General features: G+C 38.1%; 1 protein-coding gene across 7 annotated transcripts in view; it reads left to right on the top strand.

The window, feature by feature from the left end:
- RBPJ (recombination signal binding protein for immunoglobulin kappa J region) overlaps positions 1-8574 on the top strand; it is a 96470-nt gene that overhangs the window by 593 nt on the left and 87303 nt on the right. The gene's annotated exons all lie outside the window — the stretch shown is intronic.

Here is an 8574-nt window from a genome sequence, read left to right as displayed (position 1 = left end):
CCTCCCGCGGGCTCAGCCTCCTAGCTCCGCGCAGCTTTGTTCCTTGGGGCCGTCGTCCCCTCCTCGCCCGGCCGGTGCCTCTGGCCCCGGGCGCTTTGTCTTCCCCCGTTGCCCCCCGCGACTCTCTACCCCCGGCCCTTTGTTTCGCCGCCTTGGGCGCTTTGTCCGACCCATCGCGCCCCGCATCCCTTCTCCATCGCCTCCCCTCAGCTGTCCTTCCTCCCGTGCCCCTTTGTTGTGCCCCACTCTATTTGGTAGCTCAGTGACCTGCCACAGCCCCGACACCAGATTTCTTTCTTTTAATTTTTCTCCTGTTATTTTTCTCATGTGTTACCCTCTCACCTTCCTCTTTGGTTCTTGATCACCCTTAGAGGCTTTGTCTTCCCCATCCAGTGGCTTATTCTCTTGGCACCACTATTCCCCTCCCATCATCGGTTGATTTATCCTCTACCCACTGGATACGTCGGCTGAACTGTCTCAGCCCAGGGGACTCCATATGGTGCTTGTACGAGCAGACAGACCCTACTGTTAGTTGTTTTTGTGGATCTGAAAGATGCGTGGGGACACTTACTTTTCCTTCTCCGGCACTCTTCCCCTCCGCACCCTTTTTCTCTCGGGATTACGCGCGCGCACCCCCCCCCTCCCCCTTCCCCCAAGGGATTACAAGGTTTTCAGTTTTCTTCGCGTCTCTTTGGGCCCATGGTTGTTATGCTTGGAAACAGTAACCCTGGAAAAAGATCGGGTCTCTTGATTATTGCCCCCCGGGCCCTTGGTTTCTGACGGCCTAGGCCAAGGGCAGCTGTCGTAGCTTTGCTTTTGGGTTACCTGAGGGTTTTGTAGGACGGTTAGAAGGGGCGCAAGGTTATTATTTTTTTTCCTGTTAGTGTGTGAGAATAGTTTCAGATATCCACATTGGATATTCATTTGAACAGCAGTTAGTGAATTTTGATGTTACAAACTTGTGAACGTTGGGGCGGATAATTTCAGCGTTTTCTAGACTCTACGTGTAGAGTTTAGTTATTTTATCAGTGACTCCTGCTTTGTAAGAAAAAGAAGGCGTCCTGCTTGTGAATTTAATGTAAACGTTTTACTTTTTATAATCATCAGATAGTTTACAGTTATGCGCCTTCGCTCTGTAGGTTTATGAGAACCCTTCTGCCCCGTCTTTGGAGTTGAAAGCACTTAATTCTGCAGTTTCTGGTTGATGAATACTACTTCTAGACTCTTTGTGGAATGCATTAATGAAATAAAATGAAAAGACAGTTAAGTAATAGTCTTAAGGTAAAGGCACTTCTGATGTTAAAGGAGTTTTAAATTGTTCAGAGTGCTTTTGTCATGGTGGTGTTAAAAGCTTGGAGTTGGGGTTGGTGTGAGTAGGGGGAAGATGGTCTGTATTTGAATGACCTGAATATTCTGGTGCTACCAGGATTTCTAGACTGAATATATAGTTCAGGAGGTCCTGCCTGCCCCAGACTAGTTGATCATTACTTTTAGAAGATATATTACCCTTAAAATCAAATAGAATATTATTTCATTTATAAACTAAAGGTCCATGTAAAGTGCTATTGGTAGAAGATATACAAGATTTAGTGTGAGGAATGTTGGCGTAGCAGAAAGCATTTTTTTTCCGAAGGCTGTGATTAGTATTAGTAATTAGAACATTGTGATTTGCATTTTAATTAACAGAAAATCATGTTTTATGATTGATATGTCTGGCTTTTGTGAAAATTTGCACAAAATTAATTTTACCAATTAATCTTTCATCTCCTTTACATGTTCTTAGTGTATAATTCTTTTGAAGGTAAAATCTTGAGCATAGTATTGTTTCTCACTATAAGCAGAGTGTAAATACTTTAATAATGGAAGGTACTTTGCTCTGACTTGGGCATGTAAGAATGATGGCACAAACACCATGAAAGCAACTTTTACAAATCGTTTTTTTGTTTCTAAATTGTGTAAAGCCTTTATTTTGTGACTAAGTGAAAGAGTGCCTTTACTAAGTTATATCAAACAATAGTATATTTAGAAACATACAGCATGAGCTGTGGTTGGGAGTCTTATTATTATTGATGAGTAAAGCTGTAAGTTTATTGTTCATGCATATGGGGGGTCTGCAGAGAGTATATTTTCAGGAAAAAATATGAGGCTCACTTGCAGTATTTTTACATCTATTCTAATATATTTTTCTAGGTATTAGATTTTAAGCAGATAGGTTCATTTAAAAGTTACCTCTTGTCCTATACTAACAGATTTCTATCAATATCATTTAAGTAGCTAAGAAAAAAAATGGTTTGGGGGGAGTCATTTTTGCCAGCTGTAATTCATTAAGTCATTTTTTGGCACTGTAGATGGATAAAGTATTAGAGGGAAAAATGGTGTGTTTGAAAGTTCTTGCACATCTTAATTCTAGTATTTGGTTGTTTTTTAAAAATAAATTTTAAGAACCTAGGACTTGGCTTTAAAACATTATTTTGTATTTTGCTTTCTCCTAATACCGATTTTCATGTTATTTCAACTAGGGGCAGTATTTTCTCATGGATTGGCTAAAAGTTGTTATTTTTGGCATCAGGTTTTGTGATTATTTCCAAGTTACTCTACTTCCCCTGGGCCAACTTCCTAACTATGTAGTAAAACGGGAATTGTAACAACTTGCCACATCTGCACAGGATTGCTGTGCTTTAAGATTTGCAGAGGGCATCCTTGGATGAAAGGTGTGTGGTTAAAGTCTAGGAATTGTTACTGAATTAAGCTAATGTGAAGTAGGTCATATTTTATAGGAAGTCAAGTAGGAGGTTATGAACTAAGTTCTTGGCAAGTCACAGTGGTGATAGTGGGATGAAAAAAAAAACCCCAAATATGTATTATAATTTGGGTAATAAAACAGACATATCTTCCCCCACAAATTTAGAGGGAGAGGAATAAGTAAAACAAATTACAGGGTGGTGTATGTGTGTCGTATAAGAGTTGAAGGTCTGTCAAACTCAAATGTAATAACATTGTAAAATCGTGGGATGCTTTTCTACTGACTTGTTTTCTGCATGTAGTAGTATTTAAAAAAATACCACAAACTGTTTTCACTAGACTCTGTTCTGTTAATAGTAATGATTAATTTTCAATATACCTTCTATTTTGAATGCTTTATCATTTGTTCTCAAGAATATTTTCTAACATCTGGTACTGTAATTTCAGATTTGCATTTGGGAGACACTGTAGATATTTATTGAACAAACAACACCTGTTGCATATCTATTCCTGGTAGGTGATATCACATCCCAACTAGTTCCTCAAGCCAGAATTCTCACAAACTAACCATTTATATTTAATCACTAAGAACTGATAATTTTCTCTCCTGAAAAATCTCTTGAATCTGTTTCCTTCATCCTCATTGCCACACTTTATGTTCTCATTACCTCTCACCTGGGTTACTGGAGACGTGGGCAGCTGCTTTCTGCTTCTGGGCTCGCTCTCTTTATCCATTTTCCACACAGTCTTTCTAAAGAACAAATCTCATCACTTCACTCCTTAGTTACAAAACCTTTCAATGGCTCCCCCTAGCAGCCTTCATTAAGAGAGGCAGCAGAGAGTGGATAGTTTATGAACTCACATTGAGGATTTAATTTGAAATGGGTTCCATTTCTGTCTCTGCCACTTAAACTCTCTGTAACATTGACAGATCTATCCTCTCCTTGCCTCTTCCATCAATTGCAAGATAATTATTCTTAGCTCTGTGGGTTGTTGTGAAGATTAAATGCAAGAAAATGTTTAGTAGGATGCCTGCCTGGCTGACACATAGCAAGTGCTCAAAAAAATGTTAGCTAGCATGGCATGTAAGTCCTCTGTATCTATTTTATTTAATTTTTCTCCAGCGGAACTGTTTGCCCTTCTCTCCCTTCATATTCAGTCCTCCAACCATATTTAAGAACTTGGAGTTCCCTGCATGGGCTCAGCAGTTTAATTTCTCCTGTGCTGGAAAAGTGCTGGTATTGGTGGGTTATTATTTAAGACTTAGGTCAGGATATTCTAACCAGATCCAGCTGGTTTTGGTGCTTCTCCCGCGTGTTCCTATAGGACTTGATATAAGTCTCTTGGAAGTGTCATACTAAATTGTAATTGTCACATCCAAAGGCTATTAGTTACTTGGTGGTAGATATCGTTTCCTTAATCATTTTTATATTCTTTTAATCAAAAGAGTATTTCGCATATGATAGGGGGACTCAGTAAAAAAGTTTTTTGAGCAAAGGATTTAAGTGCTTTGAAACCTTGATGTAATATGGTTCATGTAGGCAGAATTTGATATATTCAGGGAATGTTTTGATTCTGTAGGGAATTTAATTGCTGAAGTACTCAAAGGAGTTCATATTTTCAGCTACAGGTAATCTCCTAACCCTTAAGAACATTATAGCAAAACTCTAGGGCAAAAGTTCCTTTTGGATTATTAGAAAATATTGTTTTTACAAAACTGACAAGCTTAAATTTCACATTTTTTTAATGGTTGACAAGTGTTGCTCAGATGGTTTCATTATTTTAAAGTGTTTTAAGTATTTAGATGCATGAGGATATACATTAAATCATAAGATACATTAGACTGCTTTTTTGGGTGATCCATGCCATTGAACCAAATAAGTTGATAATCTTGAGAGACTCAGGTCTTGTGGACAGATTACTTATAGATGATTTCTCCAAGCTTCAGGTTCTACCTCTATAAAATAGGGAATGATAATGTTATGTATTTATCTGCCAGACACATTTTGACTATCAAGGTAAAATGTATGAAATTATAAAAGTCAAATACAACAATTTATAAGTCATTTGTAAATAGTAAAGCATTCTATACAATATTTTAATTATAACAATTGGTTTCTCCTAGTAACCTTTCACAGGCAGGGTTCAGGATGGACTTTTTATATTGCAACCTGTGGTTTGTGGGTCATGTTTTAGGAAGGCAGCAGTGTATTTAGTGCAGAGGACCGCAGCCCTTGAAATATGTGCTTTGGCATTTTGAGCAGACATACTTGGTAAATTACTGTTTGACCACAGATGTTGTCATTGAGTCACCCCCAACTTTTTGGGGTCTACTTCTTACTGCTTTCTTCTCTGCTTGGACAGCTGTAATAATGTAGGAATGTTGAATGCCTAACTGCTACCATCTCTCAGACACCCTTAGGCCTGGCATAACACCATGGTGTCACTTATGCCTCATTAGGGCTGCTTCTGCCCCAGGGAATGCGAAACGGTATCCTAATGGTGTGAAAAGGGTAATGTATTTCCTAAACATAACTTACTATGGGGAAAAGCAAGCATCTGAGGCAGCGGTTCCTAACTTTTTTGGCACCAGGGACTGGTGCTCCTATGAGAATCTAATGCCTGATGATCTGAGATGGAGCTGAGACGGTGATGCTGCTAGCTAGCACTGGGGAGCTGCTGTGAATAGAGATGAATCTTTGCTTGCTTGCCTGCCACTGCTCACCTCCTGCTGTGCGTTTCGGTTCCATACAGGCCATTGGCTGGTACCGGTCTGCAGCCCAGGGATTGGGAACCCCTGATCTAAGGCACTCTGGCTTGGTTTGTATAATTGGTAGTAATCTATATAAATATTTGTGTATATTTGTTGTGTTGAGACATTTCATGATGATAAGCATAACAGCTTTTCAGTCAGTTGGTCATGTTTATGGCAGTCTTGGGAATATTTACATTATTTTAAGTTTACAGAAAGGAGAAGATAGAAACCACTGCTTAGGTACCCTAAGTTGCAAAAGCCTTGCATTGAAAATGCTGCAGCTGTTGGATGTGAGATAGAATACACTAAAAAATCAAGTTGACCCTTTTAATTCTTTTCCCATGCTACCTTTTATATATTTAATGCTTTTAATTTGGTATTAGAGCTAATGTTTGTGTGTGTGTGTGTGTGTGTGTGTGTGCGCGCGCGCGCATTGTTAGGTGATAGAATTGTAAATGAATAAGAATAGCTTTTCATAAAAGTTTATATAACTAGGAAAAATGTTTATCACTTTATAAAATCTTATTAATGTGGTAAAGATTGTGTTCTATAACTACAATATTAATTGGCTTATAAAGTATAGAAACAATGTTGTGGATTTTTAAAAATTATTATTATAAACATCTTATTTTGGAGCTAGTCTTGCTCCAGACAGAATATACTAGCTTTAAACTGGTTTGCATAATTGGAACAAGTGTGTTTGTTCCTTTTTTGGAAAACTGCAGACCCACTAAAATCTTGCTTTATTTTGCTAGCATGCTTTTTTTTTAATGGATTTCATTTTTTTTGGAGCAATAAATTGAGGGGAAGGTACAGAGATTTCCATGTACTCCCATCCCCTACATATAAATAGCCTTCTCCATTATCAATATCCCCCAGCACAGTGGTACATTTGTTAAAATTGATAAATTTACCCTGATACATTATTATCTCCCCAAGTCTGTATTAACATTAGGGTTCACTCTTGGTGTGGGTGCTTTAGGTTTAGACAAATGTATAGTGTATCTGCCATTGTAGTATCATACAGAGTAGTTTCACTGCCCTAAAAATTCTCTATGCTCCACCTTTTTATTCCTCCTTCCTCTCTAGCCCGTGTCAGTCACTGAACTTTTTGTCTCCATAGTTCTCAGCACATTTTAAAAAATCATTTATCTTGGTTTGAGTGTGAGAAAATTTTTCATTCAAAAAATTACATAGTTCTATACAAAGCTCCTGATCCACACACCAACTGGAGGAAGCAAAAACATTGAGGTCCTCAGACACAAAGGAAGGGTTAGGGAAATGAAAAGTATAACTATGCTTCTTTAGTGGTTCTCCTTTGTAATTGTTTTAATAACATATTAAAGAAAAGTTGTTGAGCACTTTATAGGTGTAAGATGCTGCTATATATTGGTCTTAGAAAGATGGCTAAGAAATGGTCTGGTGAAGCTCATGATATAGTGGAAAGTACATGGATAATTATGAGAGGTTCTGAGTGCGTGTTTGTATAATGATGGTGGAACACAGAAGTGTGAATGATTATCTTAATTGGAGGAGAGTTATAGAAAACGTGAGAGTTGGTAGGGAGTGGTAGAAAATTAAACTGGAAAAGTGGCCGGAACCTCTTAGAGGATCTTGAGTGTTAAGCAAAGGATTCGAATATCAATCAGGGATATGGGGGGCAGTGTCACTGACTGTTTTCGAAGAGGTGAATCTGGATATAAATAGGGCAAAATAAATGGAAGTTGACAGAGACCACAAGAAAAATGTGATTAAAGTCTTATCTCAGTGGTAGGCCCGGGAATAGGAAAACAAAGGAGCTCTCTCTGAAGCAGGGTGGCACAGGGAGCTTTGGAATCAGTGCACTATTTCCAAAATAGATCCGTGTCTAAGTCTTGCCCTTGTCTAAAAAAACGAGAGAATATAATATACTTCATGGTATTGATGTGAGGATTAAATGAGATAGGGGAAATAAAATGCCTTGGTCAGTTCTGGAAGCTGTAGATGCTCAGTAAATAGGTCCATTTCCTCCCCCTTTCTGGAGTAGAATGCAAAGGATAAGATGGGTTGGGGCAAGTGTGGATAAGGAATGTGGGAGAAAAACAACTGAACAATTGAAACCTGAGTGATGAAGTAATTAGAAATGGGAAAGTCTGAGGTGAACAAGTATAAGAGAACCTATCTAAGTGTTTTTGTTCCTTTTTGCTTTTAAATAAATGCCGAATACTTAAGTTTGTGTACATCTGCTGTAGCATTTAAAATATTTCTGCAATTACATAAATGTACCTATTGATTATTTGTCTGTCTGTGTGCCTTCCTGTCTAATCTGTCAAGTGTGTTCCATAAGGACAGGATTAGTATTTTACTTATCTTGCATAATTATGGAACAACTGCTATGGGCCAGAATGTTACCTGCTGGATGACTATGACTTGTATGGATTTAATAATATATAACACTTGCCACTAGGTGGCGCTGAGTTAAAATGATAAGGCTGCTATTCAAGCATAGGTTGGTTTTTTACTATGTAGAACCTCTGGAGAAACTGATCCCTGGATTATTATGCAGCTTTCTGCCATTTCTGGACTGTACTTTTTGAGATGGAATATGAAACATATAGCAAATAGAAAATTTACTTAGTGTTAAAAAACAGAAAAGCTTATGCCCTGTAGAAAGAAGCTGAAGGGAGGCTCAGTGAAATTCACAAGTGACCAAATTCCCCATCTCTGTATTTAAAATGAAGCCTGATGGCTAGATTTTAGGCCATGGTTTTTGTTAAGACTGTGGATTGCTTTAACAGAGGAGACTGGGAATTTGTTTCTTACTGGCTTTAATGATAGGGCTACTGGGCTATGATTCTTATGTTCTCTTGTTTATATTCCAGGTATATTGTACTTTCCTTGTTGTGGAGTAACATACCATAAAATGTAACTATATCCTATAACAAATGTTACAGAATTCATTAGATTCACTAAATTTAAGAGCTGGGAAAGACTTTGCTAATCCTATGTTATAAAGTAGCCACTCATTTAAATTTTGGCACAAGATAATTTACAGTTAGCTAATGGCTGAGACATTCAGTGACTGAGATGGGGCTAGT

The sequence above is a fragment of the Pteropus alecto genome, unplaced genomic scaffold (genome assembly GCF_000325575.1).
Source record: "Pteropus alecto unplaced genomic scaffold, ASM32557v1 scaffold5, whole genome shotgun sequence".
In the NCBI taxonomy this organism is placed as follows: Eukaryota; Metazoa; Chordata; class Mammalia; order Chiroptera; family Pteropodidae; genus Pteropus; species Pteropus alecto.
This window is presented reverse-complemented; position numbering and strand designations above follow the sequence as displayed.